This window comes from Lynx rufus, unplaced genomic scaffold, assembly GCF_022079265.1.
Source record: "Lynx rufus isolate CCGP_SWC_20201006 ecotype Redwood Valley unplaced genomic scaffold, mLynRuf1.p SCAF_2, whole genome shotgun sequence".
Classification (NCBI taxonomy): Eukaryota; Metazoa; Chordata; class Mammalia; order Carnivora; family Felidae; genus Lynx; species Lynx rufus.
Window position 1 is genome coordinate 87,738,511 of NW_025814834.1, and position 20,264 is coordinate 87,758,774.

Below are 20,264 nucleotides of genomic sequence, written 5' to 3' on the forward strand. Positions count from 1 at the left end.
TTGGAAAACGCCTTTGATAAAGTCTATTCCTTATTTAAAAAAAAATGTATAACTCCCTCTGGCCAATGTTTCTAAGGTCCACTGAACTATGACTATTGCATGACAAGTTGGGGCAGGAAAAAAAAAGCAATGCTTTTCATACCTTCTGAGGCCAATACTTGGAGAATAATATGCATTTTTAAAAATAAGAAGAATACCATATTTTCATTTCAGAATAACCCTTTTTCTTCTTTCTTATAATTAAATGACCATGTTTAATGATGTCTTAGAACTTAGCAGGGTTATTTGTTTTGGCAATAGAGGAAGTCTCCGTCGAGTTCCAAATTTCTTTAGGTTCTTACAGTCATTCTCCACAGAGAAGGACTCTCTTCCCTGGCAGAGACACCACAGAAGATATTGTGAGGAGACCTGTCTCAGAGGCAAGCCCTGAGAGTCCCCAGGGAATCCCCATTCCATGGGTGTCAGCCTAGGTTTTTCAGTGCGTGGCAAGTGAGCTGTCTGGTCACCCCAGCCACCAAGAGCTACGGTCCCCCAAACAGGAATCCTCTATGGCAATATGACTCCATTCCTTTCCCAGAATGTGTGGGCTAAGGAGCTCAAAGAAACTCCACAGACAAATGTTACTGCTCTGAGAAATTCATTTCTATCCCCTGGAAAGATCTTATGTTGATCTGTGGTAGCGCACGGTCTGTTTGTTCCCCTGTGGAAATGACTTGTGGCTATGGCAGCCCCAGTAATGTGTGGCACAACCTTCGTGCTACACTTTCCTGACAGGTCAGTAATTAACTTGCATTGCAATTGTTTGTCGTCTCCACCACTGCAGCCATTTACTAAAATAACATTTTAATTTCAGTTTCCTTCCAGTTCACTTTCCTTTTCTTTTTTCCCTGTGGCTTCTACATCTCTATTAAGTCTAATTTCCCCAGACCACTTCCATAAGCGGAGAGAGTACAATAAAACTCAGTTTCAAAAATGTCAAATATAATGAGAAAAGAACATCATAGTAAAGGAATTTGACCATAGCCACCCCATCGGGTAACATTGTCTTTGACTGGGCAGGTGTTATATATAGGAAATGTGATAATAAGGCTTTGCATTTACTTAACTTAACCTAATCAGGGAATCAGGGTGATATGCTGCATTTACTGACAAAGTCTGGCAAGTCATCTGCATGGATAAATTGTAATACAGTTATTGTCATTACCCATGGGCATTCTAAATGGTGAAAATGACAAGTAAAATATAGTTTTTAAGTAGAATAAGTCCAAGACAAAATTGTGTGACAGGCAACCTCAATCTTTTTTTAGATTGTGGTATCTGGGTTGCCATCTCTCATCCCCTGGGGACCTTAGCCTTTTAGTCCCCATCTTATTGGGAGCAAAGCATCTCATTTTACATTTCAAGTATTCCTTGAGCTTTTGCCCTGAAAAATAAACTTACTAGGTCCCACAGTTTCTACAAAAATTGTTGAGAACCTGGGGGCAGACATAAGCATGCTTGCCTACCATGGAGTCTGGTAAGAGTGCAATGGAGGATGGGACTGAGGACAACCTCAAGGCGAAGGTGACATTTGACCTTGATGTTGTATAAAAATAAGACCCAACAGGCAGAGAAGGAATGTCAAGGGCAGCACAGGCTGAGATCACAAGATTTAAGGAAAACAGGAGTGAACATCCACAACAAACAGTAAAGTATGGGAGGTGGGAAAGTTAAATGATTAGGACTGAATGGGGAGAATCTTGCCATTTCCAGTAAAGCATTTGGGTTTTGTCTTACAGATCCTGGGAAACTTTGATGATCCGTTAAAGGCATAATCCCCTCCCCAAAGATTTGGTAAAAAGGCTCCCAGAAGAATAGATCTCCAGCCACAGAAGAACAGTAACATTCTCTCAAGATGCTTCTTAATTAACTTCAAATCAGAGTAATATCATAGCATCTATTTGTAAACACTGATCTTATGATAAGAGCACCTGATAAGTGATCTGGGAAAAAAATACTCCAGAACTTTAGGAAACTTACTTTGAGCTTCCAGGTACATTGTAATGCTTCAGTTCACTAAATGAATGAAGAGAAAAGAATTAAAGACTTCACTGGAAGGGCAAAATGAAGCACTTAAGGAAGAGAGATCAAAAGGTACAATTATATCTTACTAAGGACATAGGAGAAAAATAAAGTTAAGATCAGAAGAACTGCTTTTGGATTTTCCTCCGGTGATCAGGTAAGTAGTAAAAAAAATTGACAAGCTAATAGGAACAAAATGCCTGTGCTATTGTAATTATGTTTAGCCAGCATAAGAAATTTTATGAAATGACAATCTCCTTAGATACACAGGAGAACCATAAGGGGCATAAGTAATGCAATCTTCCCTCTGTTTCCTCTGTCAGCTTTGACCTAATCTAGCAAGAAATGCTGAGCCATTTTCCGCCTCTTGCATACAAGTATCAATTAAGGGAAAACAAGGTGACTATCTTAGGGCACTGGATGATGAAATGTCACTTAAGGAGAAAGCATCAGCAGCCACAGTATTAGGAAACACTGACAAAACAAGCAGACACTCTCTGGGACAGGACCGGTTCTCTGATATTTGTTGGAAGAGTATCAAGTGCAAAAAATACATTTCAACCTGTGGATGCTTGTTTCCTGGGATTTCATGTTCCGTAGCATTTGCTTCCTAATGGATGTGACTTAGTTGCAAAGCCCTTTTATCAAGCCGAATAAATCTAATCACACATTGATTGCAGTACACCAGGATCCCTCTATCTCTATCTTGGCCTGCCCAGGTTAAAATATGGGAAGCTGCATATTGCATAATTAGTGTTTGACAGTAATTAGCAGGAGTCAGTAATTGACAGTAGTCAAATATGGCTGACATTTGTTTTATTTAGCAAATTTGTTATTGTATCCGATTAGTCTTTCCCTAATGCTCATGTCTTCAAACTCTGAACTGATTGGATTGGATTTCAGTGCCAAGGGGACATGTCTGAAAACGGGACATTGTTGTGACAATGACAACACTATTAAAATATTTCAGTATATTTCCTTTAATGCACTTAAACATTAGTTTTCCACTCAATTATATGTGCATAAAATGCATTTTGTGTAGTTTGTGTGTATGCCCATGTTTGTATATGAAGTACAATGAATTGCCACAAACTGAACACAAACACCACACCACACGCTTGACAGTATCAGCACTCCAGAAACCCCTGAAGCAGTCACTATCTGTCTACTCCACCAAAAATAATCATTATTCTGTCTTAGTTTTGCCTATTTTTTAAATTAATATAAATGGAAAACCTGGAGTATGCACTTTTTGTTGCTGAGATTATTTCACTCAAATGTCTATTTATGTGGCTGATTGCTACATAATATTCTTCGGTAAAGTGCTTATGAAAAACTTCCGTTAGGTTCTTTGTCCTTTTCTTACTGATTTGGAGGAGTTATTTGTGTATTCTGGATACAAGCCATTTTTCAATACATATGTTGCAATAATGATCTTTTCCCACCTGTGGGTTACTTTTTATTCTTTTAGTATAATTTTTTTCATTAATAGATATTCTTAATTTTAGTATTATCCAATTTATCATTTATTTCCTTTTATGATTAGTGATTTTTTTGTTCTCTTCAGAAATCCTTACTTGACCAAGGCCACAAAGACTATTACTGTATTATCTTCTAAAAATATATATTGTTCCAGGGCGCCCGGGTGGCTCAGTCAGCTGAGCATCCTGACTTCAGCTCAGGTCATGATCTCACAGCTCATGAGTTTGAGCCCCGCGTCAGGCTCTGTGCTGACAGCTCAGGGCCTGGAGCCTCCTTTGGATTCTGTGTCTCCCTCTCTCTCTGTCCCTCCCCCACTCGTGCCAGGTCTCTGTCTCTCAAAAATAAACATTAAAAAAATTTTTTTAAATATATATTGTTCCAACTTTTATTTTTAGAGCTGTGATCCTTCTGAAAATAATTTCTGTGTTTAATGTGAGATAGGGGTATCTTTCTGTAAAGATTATATATATATATATATATATATATATATATATATATATATATAATGATATATTAAGATCTATATAAGATTAAATATATTAAGATTATAAGATATATATTAAGGTTATAAGATATAATAACAGATATTATATACGTATATATATAAATCTTTTAATTAGAAGGACCGGTTATCTCTCATGATTTATTGAGGTGAGAAAAGACCAGGATCTGGCTCTTCATCTGAAGTAAACAGTTATTGGAGAGCTCTCCAAACCACAAATGTTCACGAGAGATGCAGCTGTGTCCAATTTTTACATACATCAGGAAACATTGGCACCTGGGGATCTAAGTTGAATAGAAAGATTTACCCAACAGGTGGGAAAAAACAACCATTCATAATCTGAGCAGGGCAATACACAGAAGTTCACATTTGTAGACCATTATGGATTAGGAGGTTTGTTACTAAGTGTCAGAGTTCCAATTACTGGGTATTTTTTCACACCCAACTCAATTATCCAGAAGGGACACTGGCAGTAGAGAGACCTCAATCTTAGCAAAGGAATGAGGCAATGAATGACCATGTTACCAGCAGAAGTTGTGGTTGAGGACAAAGCAAACGCCTAATGAGGAAGGTATGACTTGTTGAAGGACCGGGACTTGTAAATAAGGGGAAACGCACCTGATGTATGCATCACAAGTACAAACCAAAGCCATAATCACTTGTTATAATTTAATATTGAACTCACAGAACTCCATTCCACTGGAATTAGCTAAAGATTACGTGCATTAAGCTACGATTGCTTCTATGAGTTAAGGTCAGAAATAACCTCAGTTGAAAAGGAACAAATGGCTTTAGTAGGGGTAGAAAAGCTATAGAGCAATGATTCTCCAGTCAGTATAGGAAGTGTCATAAACACACATATTTCACTGCACATTCTGAAGAGTCCCATTCAGCAAGACTGAAGAGGAGCCTGGGAAACTACACATTGAGGCTTCACCTCTGCTTATTAAGATGCACACTGAACGTTGATGAGAAACAAGTCTTACATAAAGTTCTTCTTTATTTTAAATCTGCATTGTTCTAAAATGATTATTAATTGCTATAGTATCCTTCTATCTTTAAATCCCACTGCTGCTCAGTTCATATTTGTTAACATTGTTGTTCTAAACACTTTCTGGGATTACATTTCACTTTGAAATATGTTAGTCGTCGGGGAAGTGGTATCAATCATAGTTGGGAAAAATGAGAAGAGAAGTGACTAAGTAGCTAAGTAGGTAGGTACTGCGAAATGAATTCTTTTACATAAAGGAAAAACTCAACAGGATCATACTCCAAGCAATCTGGGTCTATTGTGAGTGTTTCAGCATGAACACTTTTTTTTTTTAATGTTTATATCATGAACTTGGTAAGTGCGAGTAAAACAACATCAATGTAAACACTTGGAAAACAATTCTCTTGCTTCTTAGATATCAAAGGATGTTTGGTGTGAGAACAACCAAATTCCACAATATATTGCTGTTTTCACTCAAATTTAATCTGAAATTTGGGAGCAGTGAGGCTTCCTTTCATGAAGCCAAAAATATCAAAATGGCAAAAAATATTTACTAGTTCACATTATTTTAAATTGAAAGTTTTTGACCGAGCTTTTCAATTCTTGCCTTTGAATATCCTTCAATATGCCAAGTATGTGGTATATCTTTTTCTTTCTAGGCTGATTAACTAAAAGGCGGTTTTGATGCCTTAATGTCTTGAAAAGCTTCAGCTGCATTAGCAGGACCTCCATCTAGGAGTTTTTTGAGGGATAGATCCCACATTTAAGCAAAACTTGTGCTTTGCTTTTCTTTCCTCAAAGTAGAATTCAGAGGCCTCACTCTAGGAGGTGGGAGGTAGGGGAGATGGTTAGATACACTGTCTATGTGATTAGGCTCCAGTTAACTGAGTGCTACTATAATTCCAAGTAGTAGAGTCAAATTTCTATCTTAATTTGGGCTCCTCACAAAGAAACGTATAGAATTTTGGCTTGGCTGCATTGAAGTCAAAAGGGACTGCATAAAACATCTAAAGTTTGAAAATGGCTATCAGGATTATCTATTTTACTTAAAACTCATTGAACACTAATTTTTGTCATAACTATTTCTGAGACTTAGTGATGCTGATCTATTAATAGACAGTATGTATGATGAAACGGGTTATACAACCACACCCATGCTACATTTCCCCTCTAGTACAACGTGGATTTCACATGCGTGTACGTGCATGTGTTTAAATTTTTGTTACTATTATCACCACCCAAGGTATACAAATCTTTTATCTCCCCTACAGCAATGCATCCATACAAGTGTACGTGTGCTGGTCATGTGCTGTTCACGTGACTTTGAAAATACCAGGCAAATTAAGAATGACTATATTTGCTATTACTAAGAAAAGTTAACCTTTTGGGGACATCTTTTAATGGTTAAAAAATGTTTTGAGGAACATGAGCAACAGAACAAGGTCAGTTTTTCAAGTTAGGAAAACGGACCCACTCCTGGAAAGTTAGACAAACAAAACAAAGACGTCAGTGAAAAAATCTATACAAAAATGGATGCTTTTTCATAGAATAATTGAATGTGCTACTGAGTCTCTAAGCCTTTATTAGGATTTATTTTGAATTTTTTTAATGTTATTTATTTTTGACAGAGAGAGAGAGAGAGAGACAGAGCATGAGCGGGGGAGGGGCAGAGAGAGAGGAGACACAGAATCTGAAGCAGGCTCCAGGCTCTGAGCTGTCAGCCCAGACCCCGACGTGAGGTTGGAACTCACAGACCGCAAGATCATGACCCGAGCTGAAGTCGGACGCTCAACTGACTGAGCCACCCAGGTACCCCTATTAGGATTTATTTTGTATATGGAGGACTCCAGTTGTTTCTAATCATGACATTCTGCTCCTGCTTTCTTAGGAGCAGCTATAAATTCAAGAAGAGGTGGAAAATCGGCAGACTGCCAACCAAATTCAACCCACAGACATATGTTGTTGGGCCTGAACATTGTTTTAGAATGTTTTGAATCAGTTTGCGACTGAAAAATGAGGATTTTTATTCAAAAAAAAAAAAAAGGTGCAGATCTGTGTGTCTTCCCTTGAAAAATCAGAAGATATGGACAAGTGGTTAAGGATGGATGGTAACCGTCAGCTGGGGGCGTGCAGCTTCCACATCCTGGAAACAGGGCAAGTTCTTTCTAATCCAGAGGCTCTCTCCCTTTCCACTTTATTTGCATCAAAATACTGACCGGCCTGATGGCATTTGTGACTATGACCCACGGTGCCAGTCACCTCTATTAGGATTGCTCCTCTGATGTATGGATAGAGCAGTTTCTGCTGCATGTGAAATCAACATCATTTCCTATATTTTATGATTTTTAAACCCAAGCTGGTAGGATTAGAAAATGGAGAACAAAACCAAGAGATTGAGTCTGTACCACTGGTTTAGAAAGAGATTCATCAGAGATTAAGATTATTTTCTTTATTTGTGTAACTTTCTCTGCATGATCTCAAATTACCAAAAGTCAGATACTGTGTTGCGCTCATTGCTATTGCTAAGCGAGTTCCCCTTTCCCCCTCTCTCTGCTCTGACCTCCTTTATTGTTCGTATTATATTTTGGCAGATAATTATATCCTGACTTCTATTGTTTTCTGTTCTCTATTTGAGTTGTATATCTCTTCTGACCACTTCTGTGCTGACAGCACACACCCCGATGTGGAGCTCAAACTCACAAACTTCCAGATCATGACTTGAGCTCAAGTAGAATACTTAATTTACTGAGCCACCCAGGTGCCCCATGTCATTGAATTCTTATTTTTCTTTCCTAGTTCTCCACATCAAAAGATGCCATGAGTACCTGGGATACAATGCATCACAGTCAGAGGAAGTCAGAGCAATCACTGTTGTCTCACCTTCCTCACCTTCTCAGCCTCAAATCATACTCCCTATACCGATCTGCCGTGCTGACCATTCTCTAGTCTTCCTTCCGAGCTGATTTCTCACCCTGAAACTATGGCCCACTTGCTAATCCCCTTTCTTAGAGACAGACTTCTAACGTAAAGTCCTCTGTCCTGTAGCATACAGCCAGTTCTTCAAGGACAGCACCACCAGCTGAAACTTGGGTCAGTCACCTCCTACCGCCACACCTGGTCTCATTAATCTGATGCCCTAACACTGACTGCTCTCAAAATTAGGATTGAAATCGATATATTCACTCAACCTCCATACACAGAATCCTGAGCAGATTTTCCCAGGGGAAAAAACAAAATAAAACTCTAAATATTTCTCTAACTGGACCAGCAACCTACACTCTGGACCTACCAAATTTCTTTCTTATTTTTTCTTTTTGGAATCATTTTTTTTTTAATTTTTTTTTTCAACATTTATTTATTTTTGGGACAGAGAGAGACAGAGCATGAACGGGGGAGGGGCAGAGAGAGAGGGAGACACAGAATCGGAAACAGGCTCCAGGCTCTCAGCCATCAGCCCAGAGCCCGACGCGGGGCTCGAACTCACGGACCGCGAGATCGTGACCTGGCTGAAGTCGGAGGCTTAACCGACTACGCCACCCAGGCGCCCCTGGAATCATTTTGCTAGGACCCCAGCATACCTGTTTTATGAACCATTTATGTCACCACCTAATCACCCCAGGAAAGAATTAGATATAAAAGTTGGTGAGGAGAATTGTACTTTTTTTTTCTCTCTCCTTGTCTCCATAGCTTTTCTTTGCTTCAATTTAACTTGAAGTCCAAGAGTCAATGGTTGCCTACTACTTTTTAAATTGCTTTCTGTGATGGACATTAATTCTTCAAAAAAGTGAAGGTTATTTTTGGTAAGGACACATCTTGAGCTGCTTGAAGGAAAATGTTCATATTAACCAAAATTGGTAAATAAATAAGAAAAGAGCCTCCTTTCTTCTGCCCCACATGGCTATACTATATTCCCACACACACTGTATTGAGGAAATGAAACTAATAGCAAGAAATTTCTCTTGATGAGTTTCATAATCTTATTATAATACTTAGAATTGAAATAAACCAAAATTATCCCACCATGATTTTTATATCATAATGAAGGAAAAAATATGGTCATCATTTGAGTCTAGACAACCTGATAAAAGTTACTACTACTGCTACAATTCACGCTACATTTAACCTTTTTAACGCAATTACTATGTGCCACAAACTAGGCAAAGTTCTTTATGTACATCATTTTCTTTTTCATCTTGTGAGGAAACTCCCCACTTTGTAGGTGAGAGAACTCAGGATTCAAGAGATTAAGTAACTTGCACAAATACTATATATAATATCTAGCAAGTGGTGGAGCCCAGAGATTTCAGACAGGCACCAACTTCCACATTTTAGGGGTATTCCTTCCCTTCTCTACATCCAATCAGTTAATCAAATGTTGTTCCAGAACTTTTTTTTTAATTCCTTACAGTATAAAATATTAAGAGAACAGGCTAAGAAATCAGAAGACACTTAGCAAAACTATGTTCTTAACATGTCCTGAAAAACTTCAAAAGCAGGAGCTTTTCATAGAATGCTTACTGAATGATCACATAAAATAATGTATGTAAAACCACTTTTAAAACTTTAAATAGAATATAAATGGATAATAGATACTTTTACTTGTGTTACTTAACTGGAACTCAACCATCACCCTGAAGACACAAAGTGAATCTGAAATAGGCAAAGTAAAGGAGTAAGAAAAACAGTAGTATGAAAAGCAAGTAAGACCCCTTTGGCCATAGTCTAGACAAGATTTAGTGGATGGCCAAATTAGTAACTATGACAATAAATGAAATGGAGAGAAGGAAATGGTTGCCTCTAAAACATGGCAACTGATTAGATGTATGGAATAAGCAGTATACAGGAGTTCATAGAGATTCCAAGCTGATTTGTTCAGATGGTTTCAGGAATAAAGACATCTCGACTGAAGTTAGCAGGAGAAAGAGAAGGATTCTGTGGGCATATTATAGGCTTAACTTGGGACATACTCAGTTTCAACTACTGTTGGGGCTTCGTGGGGTAGTATCAAGTAATAATCAAAAATGAGGAACATAAAAAAATGGGGAGTTCCTGAGTGGCTCAGTCAGTTAAGCATCCGACTCTTGATCTCAGCTGACATCTTGATCTCAGGGTTGTGAGTTCAAGTTCCACATTGGACTCCACGCTGGGTGTGGAGCCTCTTTAAAAAAAAGAAAAAAAGAAAATGAGAAGTAGTATTGGGAGAAAGGCTAAGGGCAAAGATAGAAATTTAAGGACCATATCTGAGGGATGTTATTTATTCATTTATTTGTTTGTTTTCAAGCCAGGTAACTAGAAAAAATTTAAATGTTCTGGCAACCACATTAGATGAAACAAATGAAGTGGGTGAAATTAATGTTATTTTTTTTTATTTTTTTTAACGTTTATTTATTTTTGAGACAGAGAGAGACAGAGCATGAACGGGGGAGGATGAGAGAGAGGGAGACACAGAATCTGAAACAGGCTCCAGGCTCTGAGCTGTCAGCACAGAGCCCGACGCGGGGCTCGAACTCACGGACCGCGAGATCATGACCTGAGCCGAAGTCGGCTGCTTAACCGATTGAGCCACCCAGGTGCCCCTGAAGTGGGTGAAATTAATTTTAATAATATATTTTATTTAACTCGACATGTTAAAATTTTATAATTTCAGTATAGTAATCAATGTAAAAATATTAACAAGATACCTTACATCTTTTTATTTGTACTAAGTCTTCAAAATCTGGTTATTTTTCATTCAATTTAGACAAGGTACATTTCAAATACTGAATAACCATTTGTGGCTAGTTGCTATCATAACTGCCAGCATGGTCTAGGAAAGAATTTGGGGGATTTACAGGCTGAGGGGAAACATAGGGTCTATAGGAGAAGGAAAAAGAGAACTAAAAAAGGCACCTGTAGTATGACAGAAACTAAGGCAGAAAATGTTTTCTTCCTTACATGTTGTATAACATCTCTACAGAAGGCTATGTATGCAGCCAACAAGAAACAGGTTTTCCACAGATGGCATTGTTCTAGACAGCAAACAAAGTGGGGTCCTTTCAGACCCTTTTAGACTTTAGGGCCTCCTGAATGAAGCCCAGCATTGTTTAACTATTGACACTTACTAGGCTTAGAAATCACAGCATGGCATAGTAAAAATAACAGGGATTTTGCCTAGTCATGGATTTAACCCAGATGTGCCTATAAATCACAACACACTCTACCAAATAGCTCTATAAATTCGGGCACTTACCCTTAACTTTCTTATCTTTAAAATGGGAATGCCAACTTTACATGATTTTTGTGGATATCAAATGCTATTAGATATGTACAACACCTGATACATAATATGCATTATACATAATATTGTAATCATAGTCATGATTCCTATTAACAATCCCACTCTAATTTTTACATTGATGAATGTCACATGTTATTGAAAGCATCTTAAGAATGAGAGAATATTGTCTGTATTTTGTAACAGCAGAGTACCTACTGCAGTGTTGGAGACACTACTGGCGTAATCAACACTCATTTTCCCTCCTATCTCCCACATCTCTTAAGACAAGCATCCTGGTATGAATAGATATTATATGGAGACTCAGGTTATTTGGTTTCCTAGTGCCTTTAGAAGAAAGATGAATAAGTGTTCCATAGCTCAGATTCTAGCCTTTTAAATTCTAGTACAAAATTAACTAATGCAGAAAATAAATTAGCAGAAACAAAATTTCCCCTTGACTCAGCATCCAATTTCCTGAGCATTCTACCTTTCAGAGCTCTTTTCAACAGATACCTTGCTTGACCCTAAGTTTGGTCATACATCAGTAAAGACAAGAACAAAAAGTTCTCTAAGTTTTTAAGAAAGGAGTTTAAATCGACATAAAATTATTCAATTGTAATACCATAGTTTTATTAAAATAGCTTAAAATTTAAATGCTTAGAAGTGATTGGTGCTTTCCATCTGTTTATGGAAGTATGTTTTCAAATGGTGAGTTATTTCTTCTAAGTTTCAAAAAGGCACTACAGGGACGCCTGGGTGGCGCAGTCGGTTAAGCGTCCGACTTCAGCCAGGTCACGATCTCGCGGTCCGTGAGTTCGAGCCCCGCGTGGGGCTCTGGGCTGATGGCTCAGAGCCCGGAGCCTGTTTCCGATTCTGTGTCTCCCTCTCTCTCTGCCCCTCCCCCGTTCATGCTCTGTCTCTCTCTGTCCCAAAAATAAATAAACGTTGAAAAAAAAAATTAAAAAAAAAAAAAGGCACTACAATATATAATGAATCCAGGATTTCAATACAAACTTTCACCACTGCAAGATTACTCAAAACATACCCATCAAGTGTCATTTGTCTGAAATATGTTTCAGCTTCTCTTCCCCTAAATTGATCCTATTTTTTCAGACCCAGAAGTTCACAAGAAACAGAAAGCCTTTCCTGATTCTACAGTTCAGGGTCAATTTTTGTATCATTTATTCTTTTACTAATCAAATACTCACTGAGTGGTTATTATATGCCGACAGCTGTTCTAGGTTCTGTATATCAAGTAGCAAATTAACAGACAAGGTCAATATGCTTAAATGATTATTTAGGTGGAGTCCAGCCACTAAACAAGTCGAAAAAAGAATAATTCCCCATATCCAAAATGCTATTTAGAGAAATGAAAGCAAAGTAATGAGAAAGAGAGGGCCTTGCAAGTGATGAAAGGAGCTTGAATTAATTTGAAATATAATAGAAAGTCATTTGGAATTCTTTTACTGGGAAAAATTGTAGGATTTAAGTCTTAAGAAGGCCACTTTGGCTATTTCTTGGAAAATGACTATGGTATGAAAAGTAGAAGCAGGGAGATAAGTCAAGAAGATTCTGTAGTAACAGTGGTAGAAGTGGTAAGAGGTGACCGAACTTGGGATATTTCAACACACATTAATCCCTTGCTTAATGTCTAATTAATTCCTGCTAAAACAAAAGCTGTTAAATAAAAGCCCAAGATACACGATCAACATTTATAAACACAAAAATATACTAATAGATTTAAAAAATGGTTTATGTAAGTAATAGCAACAATTTGATAAAAAATGAATTGTACATAAAATGTAAAAAAAAAAAAAAAAAAAAAAAGGGTTTTCTTGCCCACAGAGGATACTTAATCAATCAATTACAGCACAGAAAAACATATTTTGGGCTGGAAAAAAACCTGACTGGAACATTCTAGAAGTTGCTACCTCTTCAACCTTCTTGAGTTCATTCACAATGTGCAAATCAAAATTGCTCCATATGTTTTGCATGGTTTTTCTCTCACTTGAAATCAGAAAGTGAATTGATGAGTGTGGTTTTATCTAAAATTGTGATATTACTACATGTCACACATTGTAGTGTATACCTTTAGAAGTTTTTTTTTTTCTTTTTGGGGGGAAAAGTCATTATACCAACCAAAACACAAAAAATAAAGAACAATTAGTGTGAAAATATATATATATAACTTTTCAAGAGTCACTATTGAGAAAAGTTAAGTAAACAAGATAATGGGAGCTAAATCAATATTTTATAGCCTCTGCTGATTGCTGAATTGAATGTGGTTTGGGGTAGGAAATGTGTGGGAAAGAGTATAACTGACAATAATTCTAGTTTATTGTCCCAAACAGATAGATGAACGGTGGTGCCATTGACTGAGATGGATGAAAATAGGGAAGAAGCAAGTTGAGTTGGGGGCAAGCAGGGAGTAATTAAAAGGTTAATTCTGAACATCCTCATTTTGAAACCTCTATGAGACATTCAAGCTAAGATGATGAGTAGCCAGTTGCATTAGTAGTTTTAGTGCTAAGAAAAACATTTTGATTTTGAGACCTAATTAAAATATAGATAATATTTAAACTCATGGTACCAAAAGAAATTCACCCGGGAGGAATAAACTTAGAAGACAAGAGCTAAGACTAAAAAGGTAGAAATCTGAAGACTGAGTGCAAGGCATTCCAATATTTAGAGAGCTGAATGATGAGGAAGATTTATCAAACGAGACAGAAAAAGAGCATCCAGTGAGGGTGTAGAAAACCTGAAAGAATGAAACATACCAGAAGTCAAATGAAGAGAGAGGTTCAAGAGGGAAGGAATGTTCAATTGCATCTCAGGTATCTCAGAAAATAAATAATATGAGGACATGTAAATGACCACTGGATTTGGCAAATTTCATCTGGGACTCTGATAATAAAATGTCCTTTGATATTTCTATAGTATTGCATTTATACACATAGATCTATACTTAAATTCTTGTGTTTGTACACTAAACTACCTAAAAAGTTTTCATTGGCTAGATAGCATATTGATTCTTTGTGTCCCCAGTAATTCCTTGCCCGACACAACATACTTAGAGTTAAAAATTATTTACGGAATTGAATCTAAGTGGGCTGATGGCCACCAAAAGAGAAAATCAGTTTTAAAACCTACCATAATATTGTGTGTAATCACAAGGCTAATTTTTAAAATAAGATATTCTGCTTATTCTTTAGCATTCTGTATACATTCCCTCTCATCAGATGAGCTTTCCTACAATTTCAGAGGAAATGGAAACCATGAAGCATGTATTTCCTCAACTTCCTCTAATCACTGCATTTTTATGTCCCATCATCCGCATATACACTCATTAAAATGCTCTTCCTTCTTTTTCAGGTTAATCTATCTACTTGAGCTACTGATTACACCCATCTGTCTTAGCCTCTGAGAACTTGTTGGGTTTCTGGATATACATATTTCCTTTGTTTCCTTTATTTCCATTCTTTTTCTCTTCCCCTTCATTTCAACATTCATGTGTCATCCCTTTTTTAGCTAATTGAAGACACCCATGACTCTTAATAAATTAAGTATGGCACATCCACAGAGTGAAATACTGAGAGAATATTGAGAGAGAGAAAGAGAAACAGTTTCTTATTTTTACTATGGAAACACGTCTAAGATATTACTAAAAGAAAAGCAAAGTGGAAGTGTATGTATAATGTTTCCCTTAATGTAAAAAAGGAGAGTATATGCACGTACGTTATATATAGTCATATGTGAATATAGGCTTTTTGCATTAAAAAACTGTGAAAAATTAAAAAAAATAACTATGAAAAGTGGTTGCCTATTGGGTTATAGTAGAGGTGAATAGCAGTATATAGAAATGGGAACATAATAAAGATTTTTTTTCTAAAATTTTTATATTTGGGTTTTATTCTGGTTTTGAACCATCTTGCTCCATCATCTTTTCTTAAATTCAAAACAAACAAAACAAAACAAAAATCAAAAATGCTGTCATAAACTGAAAAATAAAAAAAACAATCTTTATAACCACAGCCCATATAAGAACCTCAAGGCACCTGGGGAGGGGAGCTAGCCCTGATGTTACAAGAATATCTACCTTCACAGACTATAACCATTTCTGTAAACTACCCTGAAGAGTATGTCACCAACAGGGAGATACATGGGAAAAGTAAATAAACCGTGATGCTGGACAGCCCATCTACATGCAAAATGTAGACATTCAATTTATGTATTTCCCTGCTTAACGATACTATTGTTCTTTATAACCCTTAGTCATAATCTGCTCAGCAGGCCAACCCTATCAGGATCTCAAACTGTCTTTCTGGCCTCACCTCCTACTACTATACTTGTAGCTAACAAAACTAGACAAAAACAAAAACAAAACTAGACTCTTCCTCTACATTTTGTGCCCGGGTACATTCCCTTCCTGTCCTCAAACTCTGAATCCTAACTCTCTCTGAAAACTACTACAAATCTTTCCTCCCAAACTGTCCTGATTTCTCTGATAGGACATAATCAAATGATGTCACAACTGGAAATTCTCTACTTAATTTCCTGGCACATTACAGAAATACAAAATGTTTCCTGGATTTCTGAATCCTAATAGAACATTCTTTACATCTTTTTTATGGTACTTGACACATTTCACTTGTATTATAACTGTTAACATAATGATCCCACTAGATTATAGACTTTTAGAAGAAAAACATTGTGTTCACCTGTTCAAGACAGGTGTTCATATATGAGGTACCTCTTGAAAAATACTTTAAAATTCAGTTTAGTTGAAACACTTCATTCGGATCTATCTTTAAACTGATACTGTATATCTGTCTGATTATGAAGTGTGGAGAATTCGAATAAGCAGCATTTTTAAGTGTGACCATAAGTGGCTGTGTAGTAGAGTCACCCTTTCTTCTGAGGAAAGCATTTTCGTTTCTATGTGTGAAGACCCCTCCATTCAGCTAAGAGTACACGTGTTGCCGGATCAGGCGGCTCCTCAATGCAAAAGAAGGCCGGTGACCTAGTCCAGTCACTTATGGTGTTTGTGTCTTAGAGTCCATGATTAGCTCCACTATGGTCATGTGGCAAAATTCAGTCCAGTCAGATCCCAATCTGAGACCTTTACTGTGGTGATAGGGGAAAGCCAATCTTCTGCAACAGGGTCTGAAAGGTCAAATGTAAACCTAAAGCTTTCTTGTCAACTCTGTAAGATTCTGTCAGAGAGGGCTTATAGCACAGTGCGGAAAAACTGAAAAACAAAAAACAAGCAAACAAAAAAACTAAGAAATAAAGAAAATAAAACCCAATCTTAATTATGCTGTGTGAGCTCCTGGATCCCACCATGCCTGACTTCTCTTTCCTTGGATTTTTCAGTTCTACAAATCAATGCCTATCTCTGGTGCCTAAGCTAATATTAATTCAAATCTATCATTTGAAAGCAAAGGCATTTTGCCAACTCTAACCTGAAATGTAGAATACTTATAAGTATATTTTCAAGTCTAGCTATATAATATTTATTGTGCAGTACAAAAAAAAAATATGTTTCTGGTACCCAAAGCTTTAAATTCAGAGTATTAAATGGTTTAAAAAATACACATAACTGATTATGTTAAATATTTTCTAAGTGTATGGGGATATCAAAATAATCTTAAGACATAGTACAATTAATTTTCAGCCACTACAAGATGGTATATATTTGCATAGGAATACATTATAGAAATGGATACATTTCTGCCAAATATTTCCCCCCCCCCCAACTATTTGCTACAGTATAATTCTTTTCACTTGACTGAAGTCCTCAACATGTAGCTGTTCTTTGGATCCTATCTGTTGAGAGACCTTATTAAAATTATACCAGGGGCACCTGAGTGGCTCAGTCGGTTAAGCGTTTGGCTTTAGATCAGGTCATGATCTCATCATTCATGAGTTTAAGCCCTGCATCAGGCTCTGTGCTGACAGCTCAGAGTCTGGAGCCTGTTTCAGATTCTGTGTCTCCCTCTCCCTCTGCCCCTCCTCTGTTCACCCTCTGTGTCTCTATCCCTTTCAAAAATAAGCAAACATTAAAAAATATTAAAGAAAAAGTAAATAAAATTATACCAGACAGGGTAGGGGAGGCCTAAGAAGTAAAAAGAAACAAAGCTCTCCTGGGAGCATGATATCCTGGGAGCATATGCCCTAGGTGCTGAGAAAGAAGATGAGTAGGTTTTAAGGACAATGGGAATGGGATGGAAGGAGCCAAGTGTGGTCTGTCCTTCTAGGTACCAAGGCTGGGAGACCCTAAATTAGGGACAGATCAGGCTACTCCAAAACAAAGCATAGAAAGGGAATAAAAGGAGGAAATACCACAGAAAAAAAGCCTCTTTTCTGAATTTTGCAGAATACTGGCCCCAAGTGGAAAAGCATGATATACTTTTAATAAATCAGTTTTGAAATTACTCTCCAAATGAGATTCTCTGCGTTGTTTCATTTCACCAAAATGTGTTTATTTATTCACTTAAAATGTATAAAGGTATAGTAACCTATAGTACCTCATTTTTAAGTGACTCTATTTAAGATTTTGTATATTCAAGAGATAATGCATTACTTGTTTTTACAAATAATTCTGAGAGTATCTTAGTTTATGTCTATCATCTCTAATTGTTGCTCTTTATAACTCCATACTAAGCTACATTTATTTCATTCTTAGTTTTATAAATTCTTCATAAGATACTTATATTTTAATTTGACCATTTCTGCAAGAAACAATCATCTTACAAAGAATTTGGCTTTTATAAATATGAAATGGTTTAAAAAACTGCAGTGGACATTTTTTCAGTGCCAAACACTTCTGTGGATTCACTCTTGCTAATATGTAAGTACTACATATATTTATTCATGTGATGTTCTTTTATAATAAAATGAAATAAAGTAATAACATATCAACCAAAACTATCTGAATTACACAGCTTTTGTAGATGCAGAGGTTCAGAACCACAATATTGAAGACAGATTTAAATAATGCTTTCCATTGTGTGGAAATGTAACAAATTGAAAAGCTAATCAGAATATCAAAGCAAATATATATTACCAGGGTCTCCCTTTTTCCTTTCACTATAACAATAAAAGATGTATTGAACACCAAGTCCTAATCTCCATTTTTCTGTGATCCTTTTAATAGTCAACAAGTAACTAGCCTCAGTATTGACAACTGAAGAGGTCTTAAAATAGAGTGTACTAATATGCCTAATAATTTCCTACTAAATTGACCATATCAAAAACATTTATATGTGTCTTTCAATAAAAGATAATAAAGGAAAAGAATTGTTGCCACTTATCAACTGCGTAACCATTTTTTAATAACACACAAAAAAATAGGTGTTGTGGGGCCATCACTTCCCCCATTCAACAGCACAATAAAAATAATATTAGGGAAGAGTATATCATATCTCATGCTTTTATTAAAATTCTTTCAAAAATTGACACTTGGATTTATTTTAGGTATTTGTCTCTGAGATTAGCAGCACTTTATATTTTTGTACATATGTTACAGAACACAAAGACATTTTGTAAAAGGAAGAAGTTAGTATAAAAGATAAGTTCTTGTCACTTTAAGATTAACAAATCCTTTTCATTTCTAAGGTTATTATTTTGGAAAACTTCAAAGAAAGAAAATTACATAATTATATGAATAACAAAAATATATCCTAATTTGCCCCTTTTCCCAAAAGTAACCTTCAATAAAGGTTCTTTTTTAAACAGAGAATTTTGCTAGTGAAATAGAAACTTGCCCTCATTTCACCCTATATCTTAAATAAAATTTAGAAAAATAATATAAAATATTCAAGTGTCATAACAAAGAGCTTTGTTTTGCATTTTAAAACTTTCCTGTTTTTTTAATAGTTATTTAAAAAACTACACATTTGATAAACTACAACTTTGCAAAGGCTTCTAATGTTAACTTTAACCCAACACTTCATACTGGATAACTTCCGTGCTGCAACTCAGAGGTTATTTCTTATTGTTACAAAGTGCCTTTTTCTCTTTCCTTATCTGGATCCTGAATAGTACATATTTTGTAAAATGATCAGTTGAAGATGCAAAGTCCCTTATTTTCTCTAGTAGTTAATTTTAAAAGCACTTTCAAACTAAAAGTATACCTTACTCTGTCTTTAACAGTTTAGTACAAAATCTTAGCAAATGATTCTATTGTAATATCTTCTAAGGGACTTTTGAACTTGGCAGTTGCAAATATAAAAAGAATATTCTTTTCTACACCAAGGAAACAAACAGATGTTTTAATCACAGGTGAAAACACATTTTCATAGAAATATTTGTATATTCACACCAGAGCGTAGGACACCGCCAAACATTTTCATGTTTAAATTTCATATTCACTGTAAAGTTAAAATTTGCTTACCTTTTCTCGGTGATCACTTGTTATTGAAACTGCCATCAACTTCCAACTGTTAATGACTCTTTCAACAAAAACGGAAAACAGTAAAGTCACATGTCATAAGAGTAGGCCTATGTTGGATGCTGCTTAATTTCAGTACTGGAGAAAAAAAAAGACGGGGGGGTTGGGGCGAGCACAAAAAACTTTAAAATAAAACCACTTCCTGCGTAGAGACGGTTAACCACATACACATCATTACTCGATTTGAAGAAATTGCCTTGTATAGTCAACAATATTTTTATTTTTCAATGTGCTTTTCAATTTTCAAACACTACTACATTTCTACAGGTTTCATCAATTCTGGTTTAATGGGGAAAATGTGTGGTTAAAAATGTAGCAGGGGGAGGAGCAGGAGGGTAAGCAAGGAGGGAACTTCCTCTTTCTCTCCTTCTAGCAAGAGCTTCAAACCTAAGTCTCTGCTATCCTCTGTTGGTGTGAGTATATTCACATAGCACCAAGAGGCCCCGCTTATTGACGGGGAAGCCGAGAAGCCACTTCCAGTTCACGAGCTGATAATTCCGTCTCGTGGACGGACCAACAA

General features: G+C 36.4%; 1 protein-coding gene across 2 annotated transcripts in view; it reads right to left on the reverse strand.

Moving 5' to 3' along the window:
* ARHGAP15 (Rho GTPase activating protein 15) overlaps positions 1 to 19,992 on the reverse strand; it is a 619,400-nt gene extending 599,408 nt beyond the window's left edge. For both annotated transcript variants that reach the window (XM_047082984.1, XM_047082983.1), the window contains exon 1: positions 19,688 to 19,992. The gene's annotated coding sequence lies outside the window, so the exon portion shown is untranslated. The remainder of the gene's footprint in view (positions 1 to 19,687) is intronic.
* Between the last annotated feature and the right edge of the window lie 272 nt (positions 19,993 to 20,264).